The 21,324-nt window shown below is 36.3% G+C and overlaps 1 protein-coding gene across 5 annotated transcripts in view; it reads left to right on the plus strand.

Moving 5' to 3' along the window:
• Nucleotides 1–297: 297 nt before the first annotated feature.
• Nucleotides 298–21,324, plus strand: part of FSTL5 (follistatin like 5) — a 307,998-nt gene continuing 286,971 nt past the window's right edge. For 2 of the 5 annotated variants that reach the window (XM_065061430.1, XM_065061433.1), the window contains exon 1: nucleotides 379–620. The gene's annotated coding sequence lies outside the window, so the exon portion shown is untranslated. Of the gene's footprint in view, nucleotides 621–20,335; nucleotides 20,448–21,324 lie in introns of those variants that run through there. The other 3 variants (XM_065061431.1, XM_065061429.1, XM_065061432.1) reach the window with 3 other exon arrangements.

Genomic DNA, 21,324 nt, shown 5'->3' on the forward strand with positions numbered 1-21,324 from the left:
GAGGGACCGGCAGGGGGGCAATGCCTGTGCGGAGGGGATACCGAAGGGAGAAAACAGTGAACTCCATCAGGGCGACAGCTCTGGGCGGTTGGCCCTTCGGCGGGAAGGGGAGGTGCAATATGAGACGTTAGTAAAAACAAATTAAAAAAAAAAAAATTAAAAAGGGGAGGGGGGGAGTTGAGAGCAAGTTTCGCCCCACGTACGGTGATGCCGGCAGCCTGGGGGGCGGGCCGGGGGCGGGGCGAGGGGCGGGCTGAGCCGGGCCGAGAGGAGCCGAGCGGCGGCGGGGGCGGCTCAGGGGCTCGGCGCGGCTCACGGGGCCGGTGCTGTCCGCGGCCCGGCGGGTGCTGAAGGGCGGGCGCTCCGCGCCGCCTCCCCGCCGCGCCTCGGGGCCGCGGCTTCGCGCTGCACGGCTGGACCCGGCGGGAAGCGCTGTGCGGGAATTGCGTCGAGTTTTCTCCGGACTAGCTGGCTCCCCCGCGGATCCCGGCGGGTCCGCTGTTGGCTTTGTTAGGCGAAGAAGTGTTCTTCTCTCGGGGGCGATTCTTGCACGGGGACCTGGAGTTTTTTTCTTTTTCTCTTTTTTTTTCCCTTGTGGACTTTGGTGACTCTTGTATAAGGTAAGCAGGAGATATATATATATATATATATATATATATACACATATATATATATATTTTTTTTTTCAGTTGATATTTGCATATAAGTGGTAGTGAGGTAACAAATGGGATGGAGGAGCCAGCAGTCAAAGGCAGAGCAAAGTTGGGAGCTTGTGAGCCCTTAGAGGGAACGCTTGGAAAAAGAGGTGTGCAGTTTTTGGTGAAAAGGGCTCTCTCTGAAAACAAAAGATGGATCTAGAACGAGAAGTTAGAGGCTTATTTTTCTCAAAAACTTGCTGCCAGGCTAATGTTTAAATGTTTGAAAATATTTTGGAAAGCTTGACTGTTATAAAAAGATATCAAAAGATATTATAGAAGCTGCTTTATAAAACACTAGTATAAGGGGACAAGAAAAGCTCTGATTCTGCCTGGTGGCAGAAGGGATATGCAAGGTTATTCTGGGAAGTAGAGAGCAAAGCAGGAATTAAAGAGGATTAAGAAGCATAGCCTCACGTTGCTCTGTGTTCTTATGCGTGTCTGTTTGCGTGTGTAACAGAAGGACGGTGATACCTTGTTACTTGACAAGCAACTTAATGCTGTAATGCTGAACTTGTGAAACAGCAGCTTTCTGAAAGGGATCATCCCCAGCTCTACCTCCAAGGTCAATGTGGTGTGTATGTGTGCTCGAGAAAGTTGAGGATTGTTTCCTGTGGTATTGACTGATGAGATGAATGTCAGGCCTTCCTTCAGGCTACAACTAGGTGTAAATGCAAATCTCTGCTAGCACTGTATTATTTTGCATTATAGGTCTGCTGTTGTCCATAATTGAATGGAACTGGGAAGTGTGAGCAGATTCAATGTCTTGCTCTTTTAGCTGTGTTTATCCTTTCGCAAGGTTGGTAGGGTGCTCTGTTTCACAGAGTGTTTTTCTACTGCTTCTGTGAGTTGTCAGAGTTCTGCACACTCAGAGCATAGTGCCACACAGGGATTTCTGCACACGCAGAGCAGTGTGCCATGCAGGGATTTCTGTCTGAGGTTAAGACTGATTCCAGAAGCAATGGGCTGCTCCTGCACGTAGCCAGTGCTACTGAGATGGCTGAATGGAACAAGCAGGCAAAGGAGGTCCCCACCCTATATTTTTTAACATTATGTAGCACTTTATACTTCATGGCTGCGATGAACTTTCTTTGGAACTGGGACCTAAACCACAGGTTTGGTGTGGGATTTTTTTTTTATTATTATTTATTTTTTTTTAACCTAGCTGTCCTGCGTGAATGCTAGCACTTGCAGTAACTGCGAGCGTGAGGTAACTTTTGCTGGTGAGCTGAAGCTGATGAAAGGCATTTGTTTCATATTATTATAGTATTGTTTTACTCCCGCATAATTTATTTAATTTTAAGGTGGGTTGTTTCTACTGAATATTTTTATCAGCTAGAATACAAAGATAACCATCTGGCAGCAACTTAGATCTACCGAAGATTAAAGTTAAAAGCAAACAAATTAAGGAGAAAGTAGTTTAGCTTGCCGAGACTTTCATTACATTTAAATAAAATTAGGGAATACATATGTTTTATTGTCTCCCCCTCCCACTCCCACCCCCTAAAGTTAGAAAGCAGCTATTGCCTTCTTCTCTCAAATTATAGGGAAAGTAAGTTTATTATACAGCACTTACACTAGTTGTAAACCTTTGTTAACAGTCTACCCATCAGCTAGGACAGGTCTTATCATCTGCCATTGACATGAATATTAATTTATTTTTTATATAATTTTAAATAATGATACTTATAAAAGTATGCAGATTCAGGATGCTTGCTTTCTAAAGTAGACATCATGAAAATATTTTGGAAAAGTTGATTTTGAAGCATGTGGTGCAAACAGTGCTTTAACTAAGGGAAAAAAAACACTCCAACTGAATAATTCCAACCCATTAATTCTGTGGCCCTACTTTTAATGTTTATCTGTAAATATACAGGGTTTAAATCTGCAGATTCTTGTTCACTTGAATAGTTTATATTCATACATGTAGTCCTGTCAGCTGCAAAGGGACTATATCTATCATTACATGAGTTACAAGTCATTGATCTTGCTGAGATCAGTCATTTTACCAGCATCAATCAGATGATAAACTTTGATGCCAAGACATTAATTCTGTCTTTTAAATTTATAACTTATATCTGCTTGTATATTCTATGTAATGTTTTGGCTTCATATGAATTCAACTGTGTTATTTTATAAATCACGTTTAAAAAAATGAGCTTTGAAATGATATGTAGACTCTCAAGGAAGTAAAATGGCACTGCTATTTTTCAACAAAATGGTGTTCTAAATATACATGCACACCAAGTGTGGTCCATAGCCATTTTGGTCATCTTTTCTGATTACAAAAATCTGTCTTCAGTAGTAATCTTTCTTCAGGCATATTTGTATACTTGTAAGGCCGTGTTTTTGTATACTGTGCAGTTCTAACACCTTTAACAACACCACTCAAAAGTTGAGGAAAACTTGATGCTTATGAATGGACCAAACAGCTGACTGCAGAACTAATGCAGGGGGGAACTTTGTCATAAAATCAGTACTCAGGGAAAGCCCCTGTTTACAGTGTTGTATTATAGACCCTGCTTACACTCACCAACACACAAAGATGTGCACATGGGGGCATACGCTTACAATTATCGATGATATCAACACACATACAACCTGCCAGGCATCTTAAGCTTACACATGATAGTGGATCACTTGGCTATTTGCTGGGCTGCAGACTTTGACAGTAAATGGTACTTAGTAAAAACAAAAATCCACAAATGCTATGGTTGCTCAATTCTAGGTGTGTTCTAGATCTAGATAATCATGTCGGTTTGTCGTTCTGATATTTTATATGAGTTTATAAAAAAATCTTCAGTATGTGTTTAAAAAAGCAAACATATTCAATCCTAGAAAAAAAATATTTCAACCATATTAACTATATCTCTAATAAATAAAAAATATGTTGTGGTTCTTTGTTTGTTTGTTTGTTTGTTTTCTTTCTTCCTTCTAGGGATAAATGCGTGTATTTCTGTACATATTTGGTACAGTGCTTTGGTACCTTGCCTCTTGGTAGACAGAAAAGTCAAAGAACACTTTTTTAGAAGAGTTGAAACTTTGTCTCTGTAATAAAGAAATACTGAGAAAGCTGTGGGTTGAATAAAAGTTGTGGTTGACCAGCACCTTTGAAAACACTGCTGTATGAAACTTTCTTTAGCACCTCCAGTATCAAAGGTGACTAATGCCCAGGGAATGTAGCCAAGAGAAATCAAACACACAGGCTAACTTTCTTTTCTTAGTTTTGGGGTTACTTAAATAACCTCTAGGTACAAAGTCTTGTATCCTAGTAGGTAGGTTGTATGCCTTTCTAGCACTTACATTTATTGATAGATGCATTTTCATTTAGTTGGGCCAGTACAGATAAATGAATCTCTGCACAGTTAATGTGGCAGAAAAACTACAAAAATGCTCCTCATTTGCCAGTATCTCCTATTTCCTCTTTGTCATTGATACCTTTCTATGGGCAGAGTGTGTTGGCCAAAAGATGTAATGCAATAAGTTCAAATCAGCCAACCTGTTGTGATCTAGCTAGGTGTGATTTCTTACCAAGTGGCTATAGGAATGACTTGAAAATATGCATTTGTTTTCTATTTATAGCTTTATTTGATAGCAGTGTCTATGCAGGTACTTACCATTACTGCTCTAGTTATGATAACAGTAAATCTATTAAATTAATCAGTCTTCTTATCATACATTAAGTAAAATTAGTGGTGAATTATTTGTTTGCATTGCTGAGTTGTGCAAATCTTGAGAAAATAAGTTCTAAAGAGTTAAATGAGGGGAGAGTTGGCAATGCTTGCATTGATTGCTTGAAGTAGGTTGAAGTTCACAGTTTATTTGCATTTGAATTAATTGAGATTGGTGTCCAGCAGTGCTTTTCAGAACAGGCTTCAGAAAGACTTATTTGTATAATAAAGTACTTGAAAATGTTAGTTGGAAGATGAAGGATATTTAAAATACTTCTTTCTTTTCCTGGCAGAGCAAGCTTTTTTCTCATTTTCCTCTAAGTAAGGCTTATTGTAGTTCTGAAATATTTTTACCAGTGAATCGGTGTTTTTGTGTCAAAAGCCACAATAATTTTAAAATCAGCATATTAAAAACTTTCTGCACTCAGTTTCTTCACAAAGTTCTTAATACCTGCAAAAAGAAATAAAATAATCTTAAAATAGCTCATAACATGAATCAGTTAAAGTGTTATTCCTTACTAAAAATGCTTTTCTATTAAATGCTAAGAACTTCCGGATTATTACTTTGTTAGATTATTTCTTTGTTGTGCCTCTGAACTGTACATATTTTATTACAAAACAACTTTGCCTTCCTAAAAAATATGTAAATCATTATACTTTTAATGACATTTAAACAAATCAATTAGTGATGAAACAAAAACAGCTAGAAAATTTTCTCTTTCTCGATAAGTAACACAAATAAACTTCTTTGTGAAAGAGCTTGCAGATTATGACTTGCTTCAAAGTTGAACATTTCAAATTGTGTTTTTTAAAATACATTTTCTTTCATAAACTTTATTTAAAACTCTGTTATAACTGATAATATGCGTTACTTATGGGTTTTGTTAAACTTCTTTTCTTCTGTAGAAAAGAAGAAAGAAGCACTTTCACATCATTGTAGCAGATCAATGGAAATCTTAATTAATGTGCAAGAATAGTAATAAAAGAAATACAACTTTTCTTTCTATTAGAGACTGGAAATAGTACTGCTGATACTACTATTATACAAATAATCCTTTAGCATGAGGACTGTATTTGGTGACATCCGTATCCTTCCAGTGATACAAGTGATAAAAGAAACAGGAGCAACCTAAGTATTAGATTCATGAAAATGCCATGATAATGTAAGAAGATTTATTTAGGAAAAAAGGTAAAGAGTGGTCAAAATAACTGTGAAAAAGTTGCTCTTTAAATCCAGTCTGAGCCTCCACGTTTCAGTTCATGGTCATTGTCTTTTCACTTAATTTACTCTAGTCTATCCACAGTTTTCTTGCACCAGGGGACCCAAAACATGATTCAGTATGCTAGATGTGATCTAACTCAAGATGTTGATGACCAGCATTCTGAAAGGTTGCAATATCTGTCTACATATAAAGACAAAATACATAGAAATAATAGAAGAAGAGAAGTAAAATAGATTATGAAGAAAATTCTGCTGTGAGTTATATATTCCAGGACTTGCTACAAAAGGATTTCTGTTTTTTCCAGGAAAGCATAGCAGTATGGCCTCTAGTCAAGACCAGCATAAAAATGCCTTGGCTACCATTCCTAGGACATATTTGTTCCCTGTGTGAAGTCTAGGTGAGAGAGCACCAAGTACAGCTACAATTTTTAAGATTGTATTCTCTGTATAGAAGGACTACTAAAATCCGAGTTTTCTTTTAAGAAATGATCCCTGGCACTACCAGATTTTTTTTTTTTTATTTTATTTTTTTTTTTAATACAAGATTGAAACGCGTTTAGTGTATAAACAGAAAAGACTAGCATCTGCTTTCTGAGGACAAATTCTATTTTGGTGTAATGGAAAGTTAAATGCACATGTATGAATGACCAATACACAAATAACTACCTTTTAGAGTTGCAGCAGTCCAAGTTTCTATTAATAACACAGAAAATAACCTGTTGCACATAAGTAATAGAAGAGATGCACCATGTTCATTTTGAAAATTATTTTTACATTTGCAGTTTAGTTTCAGGAGAAGGAGAGTTATTTTGGTGTGTTTTAGAATGTTTTTTGTTGCTTTTACATCACCATTTGTAACAGTGGCTAATTTTTCCCTTCTAAGGGCCTGATTTGAGTCTTAAGTCAACAAAAAACAGAGAAAAACCTTTGTAAGACATTGATTATACAACATCTTGGTGACTTTTCACTTTTTATGAAAGATTTGAGATTGTTGAACCCGTAAAATAACATCTGAGACCAAGAGCCTTTTAGTAACGGCAGATTTTCTCAGTGTTGTCCAGGGACTCCTCATGTCTGAAAGGTGAAAGCTCAGAAAATGGTCGGAAACCCACTATCATTTCCAACCATTTGCTCAGTTAGCCCTACAGTATTTATAGGAGTGAAAAACTTGATACTGAAATGAAACATCTTATTTTAACAGTGAGTCTTTCTTTTCTTCTACACTCTGTTTCAAGATGGAAACATTAGTTCAGCTCTTCTGTTTTAGCAGCAGAAAGGCCACAGAGAAGGAAGAGAGGCTCTTCCTGACAGTATTTTTGGCTTGCCCTTGTAAAATTAAGTCCCATGGGTCCTCCTTCTCCTTGCATCAGCCGAGATTCGCCATAACCTCACCTTCAGTGAGAAATCAATGTTTTTAATCTTGAGTGCTGATTTCCAAATTGAAATACACTTTATCACTTTGCTGTTCTTCCATATTATCAAGTCCTTTGACAGAGATAGTTCTTATTTAAAATAAACCACAAGACACAGCACCATGTTATGATAGTTTGAAGACCTTTATCATATTTTGTATTTATTTCCTATTTTTTTTAAGGTAAATGAGTCTTAGCTAATAGAGCAGAGAGTTAAAATATTAATTTTAAATTTGTTGGTCCTCTAACATATATTTATGCTTTTGTCTTCCATTTATACTACCTTTATATACTTGTGTAATTCAGAACTCTACCAGTAATGAGTATTATGGTAGTATTTTAACATGAATATTACATTTCTATTTTAGATTTTATGATTTTTCTCTCCAGGCTGTTTTTGATAAACAGTAATATTCTGTAAAAAAAAATGTTCTACTCATTGATGCATGAGCTGATTTAGTTCTTTCCTTGGGACACTAAAAGAAAAAATGATAATTAACATCACTCCAGGGACTTAACTTTTGTATTATGCTAATTATTCTTTAAACTGGAAACAGTTTTTCAAGTGAATTTAAACTGTGTTGCTGATTCTCTTATTTTTTGCTTAGAGAATTATTGTCACAAAAATATTTGAACAGTCTATATTTGTATGTTCTTGTTGCAGTCAGCAGGATGGGGACAGGTTAGCTGCACCTTGGGGGTTTCATTTGAAGCATTAGAAGAGTGCTTCAGGCAGCAGATTGTAAAATTGGTGTCCCCTATGGACCAAAAATCTAATATTTTAATATATTCGTGTTCTTCATATCTTTTCAGTGTGATAGTCATATTCACCTACTGCTCTAAGTTCTCGGTAACTTCTTCCATGCATAAGTAAACTTTTAAGAGTGTTCCTATGCTTGTCTTTGTAAAAATATATGTGGTACATACATAAAAATTTAATAAAGTGATACTGAAAATTTGGTTTCTAACCCTAACGCTTCAGAAATCAATATAAAAAATAATGCCCCCCCCACCCCCTGCATCATAATTTCTGAGATAGAACAGCTCTCATATTATTAAAGAGAGATAAATGAAATTTTGTGATACGATTTGCTGACTGTAATGATTTAGTTTGTTTATATTAATTTATGTGCTACATTTGACTGCTCCAAGAATGATGTGAAGTAATATGGCTAGTAATCTTGGGTTTATCATTCTCTGCTTTGTTTGTGTGAGACAAAAAGTCCAAATTTAGTGAGTTAGTCTTGTATTTTTGATAAACCGGGTATTTGTTCCTGGAATTATTATGTGTGTAAATGTTGAAAGAAAGCTTAAAGGGTCTGATCATGAAGTTCTTAATGGTTATAACATAAGTAAGGATTCTCATATCTTTGTTCTTTCTAATAAAGAAAGTAAGCCATAGATTTTATGTTTGCATAGAAATTCTGAATTTTAAAAGTCTGTGTTATTTAAGTGTTAAATTCGGGTTCCTCCAAAAAAAAAAGAGATACAATATTATATACAAGTATTGAAGAAAATAATTCTTTTTTTTTTTTTTTTAATAAGATTCAAAGTAAAGACTCACTTTAAACTTCCCCTACATCTGAGATTATAATTTTTATTTTCAACATTAATTTGCTTATCCCATCATGCAGCAGAAGGATGCTGGGGCACACTGGTTTATACCCATTAACATCCCTGTAAGACCCAGCTAGTTGTTTTTAAGGAATATGATGATTTGGTAATTTTTGAGATTCTTTAGCATTGTTTAGGTATTTCTCACTGGAACTGGATTTTTGAGGTGACCTTTGACAAGGTCCACCAATCTACAAGCCATGGCCAAGTAGGGAGGGCAAGAAGGAATACCATTTGCTGAAAAAAAAGTTATTACTATCACTCTTATCAGTGAATATTTAGGGACAAGTAGCTTCTCAGCATGCAGCTTGTTCTGTATATAGACCGAGTTTCTAGCCCAATAATCATTATGAAGTTTTCATTGCTTTTCACTAGTGTCTGAGGGATCAGTTCTGTCACAATCCTGTAATAATTGCTTCAGAATCATTTGTGAGGGATAGATGTAATGCATAACTTTCTTCTTTGTCTGATATTTATGTCCAGCAGTAATTATGCACTTCAGTTTTCCTGTGTTATCTTTTATATTATTTTTTTCTTCCTCTTTTTGATAGTCCCTTATTTCACAAATAGCCTCTTTCGGAGTAAACCAAATCAGGTCATTTGATGTTACAGATGATGCATTTAATTATTTGTAACAATTTCTAACGTCCATCTTGTAGCCTTTCATGGAACACAAAATGTCAACTGTAAAACTTTGTAAGTTAAAACACCACCTTTTATTTAAATTGAGGCACAAAAAAATAGAAAAGTGCTGCAGAAGGCAATCAAATTCCTTTCAGTCTACATAGAATGCAAAACCTGAATGAATAAGCAGTGCGCAGTGAAGGTTAAGTTAATTTACAAAGATGAGTGATAAAAGAGAGGCTTCAGAGTTGAAGTTTCCCAACTGAAAATTGTGTCTAGGCAAGTATATTTATCTGAAATCTGTTGTTATCACTGTAGGAAAATTTGATATCTTTGAGTTTTCAAACATGAACAAATACCTTTTAAGAGCTCTTACCCATAGATTTCTAATATAGTACATTTCTGAGTTTACTTAGTCTCTCAAAATTACCAGGACATGGAAAACAGAAAATAAAAGGCTAAGCTTTCTAGGAGCTGAACAGTAAGATACCCAGGAGAAGCCACATCACTGCTCACCAATGAAGGGTCAGAATTCGGCAGAACTGGGATTAAAGAATGGAGCTGGAAAGTGAAGACAAAATTAAGCAGTTTTACATATAAACTAACAAAAACTTCAGAGCATGCTCTCAAATATCCTTAGGAAAAAAATAAAAAAACAAAAAAAACCATGGATTGGGAAATATCTTTCTCATGGTCTATGTTATGACATGGTGCCATTTTTCTCTTCAGCAGAAATTACATTTTAGTGAAAAATTTTTAGGCAGAGGGTAGAAGCCTTTGACAAATCTCACTAGAAAAAACTGTTCTTGTTTGCTGTACATCTTAGTATCTGCTAAGAGTAAAAATATTAATGAAATAATCCTAAACCAGAAAAACATAACTTATGATCCACCAAAAGAGAATGAAATGAGGTAGCTCTTTCCTTGAAAGACATAAGGGAGAGAAGTCCTCAATATATAAACTTACGACATTGAGCCTACTTTTCTTTCTCCTAGTTTCTAGTGGAAAAAAAAAAAAAGTGGAATCAGTGGTGGAAAAAGAAAAAAAAAATCTAGCTTTTCTGTGCTCCCAGACTGACTGAAAGCTGGTTACATTTACATTAATATTGTCATAGCAGGTTTGGATAAGTGAAAATATGAGGATAAATCAGATACCATATGTGCAGTTCCACACTTAATTACTAAAACAACACTTCTGTAATGAAGACTGTGTAATTGTTTTGAAATTTGCTTTCTCCTCTTTATCATTGCATGCATGTTATTTCTGACCATCTGCACAAAATATTATGAAATCAGAGTCAGTGGGCAACTCTAATAACAGAAGAACGTTAATGCTAAAAATCTGTATTACTAAAGAAGACTCCTAAATTACTGGATGCCCATCAAGGGCTGTTATGATCCACAATGTCAATCTAAGTTCTAGTTAAATGACAAAACCCCCAAAACTAGAAGACCAATTTAAAATGGATGTTTGCAGTGTTAAGCTAAGATAATGTCACATAGTGAAATTGACTGCAAGATGAAAATATATTATTCTGTCTATATAATTCACAGAGTCCCAATATCAAAAAAGTCTTCCATGTTGCTGTGGGATTCAGGGTCAAGTTTGTAATCACCACGATATAATTCAGATACACATGTACTAAGCTGCTTAAACAACATTTCAATTATATTTTAAGTATAGTGATTTAGAGTTTATTGTGCTCATGAACTGTAGAAAAAGCTATGCATTTTCACACTGTAGCTAAGTCCTTACTGGACTCTGATATCTATCAGAAAAACAAAGGACAAAAGTATTAAACTATATTAATCTATCATTTCGCAGACAGTCACTGAATGGAATTGGTGGAATGATTTAAAAACATTTTGTCTTGTTGAAGTAAAGATTTCCTATGTTGTGTGAATATGTTGAGAAAGTAGATGTCATGCACAAACCATGCAAATAGTATAATTCCATAACTGTTTTACTTGAAGACCAGTTTAGATATCCTTTAGTTTCTCCAGACCAAAAAATCAAAATAAAGCTTCATTAAAATGCTATGAAATATCAAACAGCAGGTACTGGAATTAAGATTAGAAAATATTTGCAAAACTTTCATTGAAGAAAAAAATCTGTGATTATAAGAATTCTAAAGAGCAAGTATTATACTATAAAACAAAAAGTGAATGTCTAGAGGAATGTTAATTTATCCGTGTTGGGGCTGGTGCTATCCCTCCCATCCCGTTAGACCTGTTGACCAGTCTTTTTTTTCCTTCTGTTGACCAATTGTGTTCCTGTGAGCTGGTGATGAGATGGACTAAGGAACTGACCTGACCAGAAATTTCCCTTTGCCTCCGCTTTCCTGCACCTCAAATGGTTATCGGATGGAATATCATGGCCTAAGATCAGTTTAAGCACTCATGGAACAAACCGGCTTTCTTCAAAATTATGTAAAATTGATTTGAACTAGTGTGTTACTGTGAACTTAGAGTAGTCTGTAAAAATAATTGCCCAAGATAAAAGCTGAACAAAACAGCAGAGTCCTATTACTTAAATCGCGGATCTGCAGGTAACTACTCTTCCTGCTCCCAATACATATTTTTAAGCCTTTTTGTCAGGGCTTCGAGTGGGATACTTGGTCCCTATGGTATAAATTCAAGAGGGTGATAGTAGGCTTATGAGAATATTATTCTAAAAAGAGATTGCTGGAAAGCAAACAGTCTTATAGCTACATTTATCGTCCCAGACATGTTTCTGATATCCTATTATAGTATTTAAAAAAAAAAAAAAAAATCCTGGAAAGGGCTGGCTTGCCTAACTTTCTACATTTTTTTTTTTTCTGCTGTAGTTTTAAAATATTCCCTTTCCAGATTTGCATCTCTCTTGGCTTCTAGAGTAGCCAAAACTGGGGCAAAATGTAGACCTGAATCCAAGCTATCTTTCATGAGTGGCCTTCAAAGAAGACAAGTAACTTTGGAAATAAGGGATAATTTTGGATTCTTTTAATGACACTACTCCTTCCCACCCACTCCCCATGTGTATTTTGTGTTATCCTGTTGTGCACTCAGAACTGTGGGGACCTCAGGGGCTGTAGTACTATTATGGGCCATGAACAGGGAGCAGTACCTAGCAGCACCTCTCAAATTGGATCTCAGGTTGTCAGTCAGGGCTGGCTTTAAGCATAGGAGGCTGCCCAAAGCAGCCAGCTGTTGGGAAAGAGCAGCAATAGCTCTGCTCTTGTTTTGTTGTCAAGCATTCTGCCTAGAAATTGCATCCACTATCCTCAGGGCCTGCACTGACTCATGGCAATCCTTTATTGAGAGATTAGGGAATATGAGCAGTATGCACTGCTACAAGGGATATCCCCTCTCCTTCCTTAGCATCATCCCATTTTCCCTCATTTCCTGCCTCACGACAGCATGAGGAACAGTGAACTTGATTCTTTAGTACACCACTTTTGCCCTTCTTTGGCATGCTCTTCTCTTCCCCTCTGGAAATTTTTATTGTTACAGGAGTAGCTCAGTCCCAGGCCTTGGTTTTGGAAAACACAAAGAGAGAAAGCTTGAACTGGTTTTGCCATCTGTGTGCTTCCTTGCTCTGGACAATATAAATTGTTATCCCCTCTCTTCATTGAACATACATATTGTCTCATTTATGTGGTTGTATGTTTCAGATGTTGAAGACATGAAAGAAAGGTGGACTTTTCCTTCCACCTACAGGCATGGTAGTCCTGCTTTGCCACTGTGGACCAAAATGAGAGATTTTGAGAATACGAGAATGATTATATGAAACTTAGAAATATGAAAAGGATTAGTTAAAGTGTAAAAAAAGGCCTTCTTTTATCTGAATAGCCTCCATTGAGGCTCTTTTCTCTGCTTAATAGTTACATAAGAGTTGCAAGAGTAAAAAAGTAGTACTTCTCAGATTGCATCATGTGCTACCGAACAAGATGAAAACATTTTTCTGCATATATAGTCTCCTACAAAATAACTTCCAAAACCTCATTTTCTCTTTTGATTAATCAGTGATGGTTTGTGGAAAATGTTATCTGCATAACAGGAAAAAATTGAGACTGCTAAGGGTAGGCATTCCCAGAATTTCAAAATACAGACAGAGGCAAGAAGAACTTTCAATTCTAATTGTGCAGGGATGCTCACCTGAGTCAGCACTGAGGATGCATTCACGCCGATGGTAACAAATTCGTCAATAAAGGGCCTGTGTGTAGATGCACTATTTGGATGTTTGGCACCAATTATCTGGTTGGCATTTGTGGCTGAGCAGTAGCAATGTGATGTTCATCAACGTCTCCTGACTCCTTGTCATAGAGTGTTGTGTGTCACAAAGGTGTCTTACACAATCCCAAAGTCTACATGGTTGACTTAGAAATTGGGACCATTGTCAGGGTGAAATGAAAAAGGGAGCACAAACCTATGTCTCAGGGGGGTGGGGTGATTATGCTTGAGGTTATAATTTCAGAGTGATAACTATGTGTGAGAAGAAAGACGGGATGTTCTTGCTTATACATGCAGTTCATATCAGATGTGATATGAAGTGATGGCTGTACCTAAGCTATCTGAGCTTTAATTTCTTGTTGAAACTTTTTTATTTATTTATTTATTTATTTATTTATTTATTTATTTGGTCTCATTGTCAATATATCATACAGTGGTGGTGGAGGAGAGACAAAATTCATTCCTTTCTCATACTTTTATCACCACATATCTGAGACTCTTTGCTTTGTATTATCCACATTCCATTCTTCTTAATAACTTTTTTTCTACAATTCATTTTAGCAACGAGCTCATCAGGACATTGTAGGTTTTTGGGTTTACTGTCAGTTTTCCAGCATCCATTTAGAAGGGCATTGTCTTGCAGATATATTAGAGCAGTACAAAATCATACACAACAAAACTCTGTATAAGGCAGTTATAGCAGGAAATGAAGCTTCTGATCCTAATGAATGGAATTCCAAGCATACAATAAGACAAATGTATTACTTTATTAGAAATATCTATGCAAAATTTAAAGAAGGCTGCAGTTAAATGAAGGCTGCAGTTCAATGAAAAATTAATATGATCCATAATGATGCACTAAATTTAGTATAAAGAGTAGAATGTAAAAGACCAAGTCACCTGTCTCAGTCAAAAAAAAAATAAAATTCATCAGGTATGACAAAATCAGGGTGGTTTTGTTCTTGTTGTTCTATAAAATCTCAGAACTGTCTGTATTTGCTTCATGTTCTACTCAGTCTAATAATTTCATTTTGCATAAAGAGATAAGATCCTTCTTTTATTCACTGGGAATTTAATGTTTGAATGAAGCAGCAAGTCTAGCAGACATCAGAGTTTGAATTCAAGTTGGCGTCAAAGACATATCTTCAAACTTCTTTCCATCGTATTCCTGAATAATGCAGCTAAGCTGAGAGGTTCTGGACACTTTCTCAATCAATGGATCCAAGAAAGCTCTTGAATACAACACATTGCACTGACAACTAAAGACAGCTTTATGACTGACAAAACAAGTGCAGTTTTCTGTATTTCTTTCTGAGTTCAGGCTCATGAAGAAAGTTGACCTTTGTGGCATTGAAGTAGAAAGACAAGTCATTGAAAAACAGGGAAGAAAGAAGACAAAAAAACTCCACAGCAGTTAAATTAAATAAGAGATAATGCCTCTAACTATTTTAGCTATTGAAGTACAGAACACTTTCATCTATTTGGACATTCCTGTGGATCTGTGTGATTAGACACAGACTTTTTTTAAAGATAATCACAAGCAACTTTGGGTTTCATTCATTTTAGTTAATGGAGTTGTTTTGTTTTGCTTCCATCTTTGTGAATTTTCATTCTCACTAAGTTCTATAAGTAGGGTAAAATTCTAGAACCAGCATACTAAATGTAGATTTTAGAGTTGTTTTCAAGTTATCAATTAGGTCAGGATTTCATCTGTAGTTGACTTAATATAATTAATGCAGGCACTGGGGAAGAGCACTGGAGGACAAATGTATTTTTGGTTCAATCGTGATAAGGACAGACTGCCCTCAGCTACAAAAAGTCTTTGTTTATTTAAAGAGCTGCAACATTCATCGGTCCTACTGGTTACTCATTGAACTGTGGTTTGATCCAGTGATACCAAAATCCACATGGATCTTTATTCTCTGCAGTTTGATGATTTGATATTTCCTATCAGTATTTGTACTGTTGTGCATATTCCTATCCATCACATCAAGGTGCATCCAACGTCCTTCTGCTAATTGTTCATCTGTGTTTAGGGAGGCAGGGAGCTCATGGTTCCTTGCATGTCACACTTCTTTTTGATATATCCTCTAGCTATCTTCCCATGCTATGGAGGCTGCTGAAACACTACTTCCACTGCCTCAAAGTACCAGCTTTCTTTTTTAACATGTTTGGTTTTTAGCACCCTGTTTCCTCCCTTAGTCTTTTATGCTTTTATTACTTCAAGCTCCATTAGAGGTAAAAAATCCAAACCTGTCTGTTCCGATCCTTGCCACTTTCATGGTGGTCTTGTGCCACAATGTCCAGGTGGGTTGACTTTAAACAAGCTGAGTTACTGAAAAATCACTTCCACGGGGTAACAAAGTGGGACTCATCTCTGCTGGCTACAGCACTTCCATAGAGCAAGTTTCATAAAAGTAATGGGGTAAAATCATATTAACCAGAAAACTTACTTAATACAAAGAGATTCTCTAAATTATCATGGTAGATTGAATTAATGGTAGGCATATCCTGGTTTAGCGTTAATTCAAGGTGTTCAACAACACTAAGTCTTCAATGTTTTTGTTGGTAACTGATGTTTCAGCAAAACCCAAAATTCTGTTGAATAACAACAGGGAGAAGTAGGGGTGGTAGATTAGCGTATCATGGCAAATACGGAGGAATTTTCATCTTTCATTTAGTAGCTTACCTGTTTAAAAGAAAATTATATCTTAAGTGGCATTTTTGCCTTCTCTAGGATGACAATTTTTCTCAGAAATGTACTTAACAGTTTGCTATGTAAGTGTCTACAGCTGTTGTTTCTTCTTTCTTTTAATTAATGTTTGCAGCATTTTATTTTAGAAGACTAAATAAAAAAGTTGAAAAACAAAATATTTATCTTTTCTAGCATGCTCAGAGCACACAGTTACGCAGAGGTATGCTAGGTGTTATTTTACAAATTTTGTAAAATCCTAACGGTACTAAAATATTTGCCTTAGTTCTAAGCCGGCAGATTATATATCTCCGATTTCATAACATAAAGCAGTTGGATTCTCATTAGTTCAGATATTGCCATGATGATAAATATTAATCCCCTGGGATATAGAAGAACCAGCTATAACAAGCTTTCTTAATGAGGGAATAAGAAGACTGCCTTGTTGACAGTAAAACTTCCACTAACTAGCATTTGCATATATCACTGATGACAAAATACGTCAGTTTCCTGAGGTTGATACTGAAGACCTAGGAAAAAAAAATATATCAACATGCACAACTCAGTTCTATTAAAAAAGCTCCTCTGAGATAAATAAAATATAGCACCCTCATTTTGTTCTGGTTTCTGTAATATTAAAGAAGTTGTGAGATTGCAGTTGTGAGATTATGTGAAGAACATTATGACAAAATTGCCATTTCTCATTTCATTGTATTTAATTGAAACCAGGGTCACTGACACTAAGAAATCTGGTGTCATCCTTTAAATAAATAAATATATTCTAAAGGGTAAGATTAAATCAGAGCATGTAGTTAGCAGCAAAGATTTCACTTAGTAAGGGTCCCTGCTGCATCCACATTCCAGGTGTTCTGGCCTTTCAGAAATGCCCCTGGTTCACTCATGCCACTTGTGTCTGGGCTCATGAGAGCCACCAGCTTTACACCCAGTTCCAAAGCTCTTCTAGAAAAGCCCTGGGTAGATGCACCTCCCTTGCATCCCCCGCCAGGCACTTGCTGCCTGGGTGCTTGTTGTTACCTGCCAACACCTGAGAGTGCAAGCAGCCATGAAGGCAGAGGGAGAGGAACAGAGAAAGACAGGGAAAACCTGGCCGTTGTGCTGGCTGCTCGTCACAGAGGTGCCCTGAGGGATGCATCTCAGAGGCACTTGATGTGTTTGTAATGTCTGCATGAAGACCAAGTGTGGTACCATAGGACCAGGAGCACACTCCATCTTCCACTTGTGCAGCATGATGGTTTTGCAATTTAAACTGGGAAAGGAGTGAGGGATAGAGGGACAGGATTCAAGAGAAGGCTGGATTTGTTTGGCACGGTGAGTGCTTTACCTGCAATTTAAAAACAAATATATTCCTCTGCTTGTGTGTTCCAGCACGTGAGCTGTCAGGAGCATCGGTGACTGTTCTGAAATGAGTGTGCCAGCCGTTTTCAGTGGGTGCGGGATGAGGAGCGTGTGCCTGCATAGTCAGTGGCTGTAGCCACATAAAGTAGCTGCTGAGAGACAGAACAGATTGGGACGCAGATGCACGAGCTGTTGGCTGCCGTGGTAGCACTGCGTTTCGCTGTTGCAAGCTCCAAGCCTGCTGCACGTAGTTAAGGTGACCTAACAACTCTGGTTCAGAGCATGATTGTGGCTTCTGGAGGAGAGCTGGAAGGTGACAGCATGAGGTGTCCTGTGCGTGAGAGCTGGCAGCAAGGCCTGGCAGGGAGAGATGCCAGCACGACACTGCAATCCACTTTCCACGCAGCATTTTAATGAGGACAAACTTTGCTAGATACAAGTTATGGCTGCATTTGTAGAGAGAATCTGATACTGTGATTACTTTGTAAGCATCACATTATTGATGTGATAGCTTGGAGGGGTTCGTTGTGAGGTTTTTGGGGATACAGACTGCATGTAAATGTGTGGGGGCTATACTACACTAGGGTGTGATATAGTAGAGGTAGGCTAATGGGAGAACACACACTTTTGGCTAAAACTTCTGCTACTTGTTCAAAGTTCATGCAATGTAATAATCTCTGTAGAAAAAAATACTCTGTTTGCAGATGCCTTTCTGCTATGAAACCATAATGGTAGATGAAAGTATTTTAAGAAAGGGTAGCAATGTATTCTTTCCTGACAGGTATTTGTACCCATCAGTATATACAATGAAATGCTCAAAGTTAGAAGCAAAGGAGCATGGTGTATATTTGTTACTGTAGCTGCATTATAGACTAATTAATAACGCTGAATATGGTAACAGAACTTAGGCCTCTTTTCTGATTGACACAAAATAGATAACTGACTTTATTCTATTTTTTTTTTTTTTTTCTGGATTAATAGCATATAAATACAAAGACTGACACATCTTGCGGGTATACAATACTACTCCTTGATATGTTGAAAATGTCCTTTTAAACAAAGGTTAAGATCTGATGTGCCTTTTCTCTTAAAGGCAGAAGGAATGCAGTGATCTAGCCAGTATTTAAAATTTCATTTATTATACTTTATAGGTGCATTAAGATGATTAAATCAGTTTATTGGGGTGGAATGGTTGTATTTTCAAATTATGTTTCTGTTCTTAATGCCAAACATCCTGGGTAGTTGCCACTTAGTAACACAGAACAAGAGCACAATAGCTGAGGAATTTTGGAAGCAATTTCACTGAAAATGGAAAAGTTCTTAATTTTAAATATAAATACATTATTGAATAGGGCATTCTTGTATTTAGGTATATTTTTTCACTCTTCATATAAAACTCTGGCTAAGCCATCTTTCATTTATTAGATTTTTTTAATACACTGTATGTGTAGCTACATCATCACATTTGGAAATGGTTGTGTATCATATGATATTTTTTCAATCTGCTTTGTGAAGATTATAGCACGGGGAGAGGTAAAAATGTGCTCAGTATATTTTTGCTAAATTCTCATAATATCAACATCTCTCCTTGTCCAACAATTCTAAAAGAGTCAGGCAGAGAACAAAATTTACATTACCAATGAACTGCTGAGAAGATTTAGAAAGCATAATAAACTTTGAGAGGAAGCACTCACCATGGTATTCTAGAATATATTAATCATGATTAGATATTCATAAGGAAGGTGTCAGAACTAGAATTTAGTTTGTTTTCTACAAAATATTGAACTTGCAAGGGTGAAAAGCATTAGCAGGAGAGGGAAAAGAGGTAGAGGTTTGCCTTGCATTTTCTCAAGCATTGAAATGAACTCAGGTGTGACGAGCTTATAGCAGGGATAACTCTGGCAATTGTGTGAACTTTAAATGTAGTTTTCTTTGCCCTGAAAAATATTTGAATTGTTATGTATACTACTTTTTACACACACTTTTATGCAAATAAAAGTAGATAAGCTGTATTTCCCCCCATCTCCAAAACTTGCTATTGCTGGTGGCTTACGAGCTGAATAAATGAACCAATTACTTTCAAAGCAGTTATTCCTTTCTTACTGAGTGTAACAGTGTCATTAGTTTTAAGATAAAGCAGGCAATGTGCATCACACACGGAGACTATAAATATCTGTAATTTGTGCATGTACATATTGAAGTGTAATGTACAAGTCCTGATATCTATCAGTTTAATGTGCCTTTGCTTACAGAAGAACATACATTGAATTTACTAGTAATAACTAAAGTTCAAAGAGGTTGGATATTCAGTTTACATAAGACTGTCTGCCTCAGGGTTTGGATGTGTGCTTAAATCCTATTGCCATTATTAATACTATTTGAGGGTTTATGTGCAATAGAAACATTGAAGATTATTCATCATCAGCTACCAGAGTTGGAAACACAAAGAGTTGAATGCTGGAAAATCAATAGACTAATCTAAGTAAAGAGGTAATATCTTATTTTATGGTATTTTGCATTTTTTTTTTTAGTAAGTAAAATAGTGATTTAACTGTAACTGAGCATCCTGCAGCATAAACCACTCCTGAGACGGTCCAAAAGTTTCAGGGCTAGATTAGCTCCAGTTGCTCTGCTGAGCAGTCTAAATTGTGTTTGATTACGTTGTACCAAATGTATTCAATGATTGCATTTTTAATCAAGAGCGTATACCAAGTAGAATTTCATCAAGTAGAATTTTCTCTAATGAAATAAAATATTAATATCTCATACTTGTGTTTCCTAATTTTCAGTAGAAAACTGTAATTAAATATTTCTTCTTTGAAATTCTGTTTTGGACAGAGTATTTTTCCTCACACCAGTAATAAGGGTCAGCTTGAAGAACATATATACCCTCATAAGACAAATCATATACATATGTCTCTATATGAATGGCTGCAAAATGAATATACAGGTAAATATTGTTATAATGAGGTTCTCAGTATAATAACAGTTTTGGAAATTTTATGAAAAGAAGATGATAGAACAGTAAAGCCACAAATTACATGGGGCAGGGCAGGTTACTTGCTTGAAGAATGACCTTATGGTCTCAATTCCCTTACCAAGACAGGGAAGTGAGATGCCCTGAGGTATTCCATCTGCCAATTCTGAAGGTACAGCTCTCCTAGCAGTGTTCTTCACTCAAGGGTTTTAAGGAACAAACTTGTCACAGAATAAAAGAATCCTCTTATGGAGAATAATTTACCAAAAAATTTCAGAAGTGACTGAAATGGAGAGAAGTCAATACTGAGAAAACTGCAACGTGCATCAGATTCATAAATGCTCTGGAAATGGACTAGAAAGTAAGATGACAGAGCTTTCTGAGAAGCAGAAAGGAAAAATCTAAATTTGATACTGAAGAACTTACTTTACAATGAGAAATAAGGAATAACCATTATATGTTCCACATCTTTTACCCTTCCTCAGCTTTTAAGGCAAATGTGAGGCTGACAGAGAACAATGCAGAAGAGTCCCACAATACAGATCAGTTTAATTATAAGAATGAGTCTCACCTGCTACTTTAATAAGAGAATTAATGCACAGGAGGAAAAAACGAAAGCACCCTAATTATTTATATGCAATGAGGGAAAAAGATCCAAAGAACCCTAATTGTTTACATGCAATGATGGGAGAAAAAGCCTCACATCCTAATTATTTACATACAATGAGTAGCTGTGAATTAGATGTTTGCATTCATAGGGCATAAGATAAGGGAGTTATTGTTAATAGTTGTCTGAGAATTTCAGGTCTGTGTTTAGTGGCAAAGTAATAATATCTATACCAAAAGATGG

This window comes from Columba livia, chromosome 4 (genome assembly GCF_036013475.1).
Source record: "Columba livia isolate bColLiv1 breed racing homer chromosome 4, bColLiv1.pat.W.v2, whole genome shotgun sequence".
Taxonomy (NCBI): Eukaryota; Metazoa; Chordata; class Aves; order Columbiformes; family Columbidae; genus Columba; species Columba livia.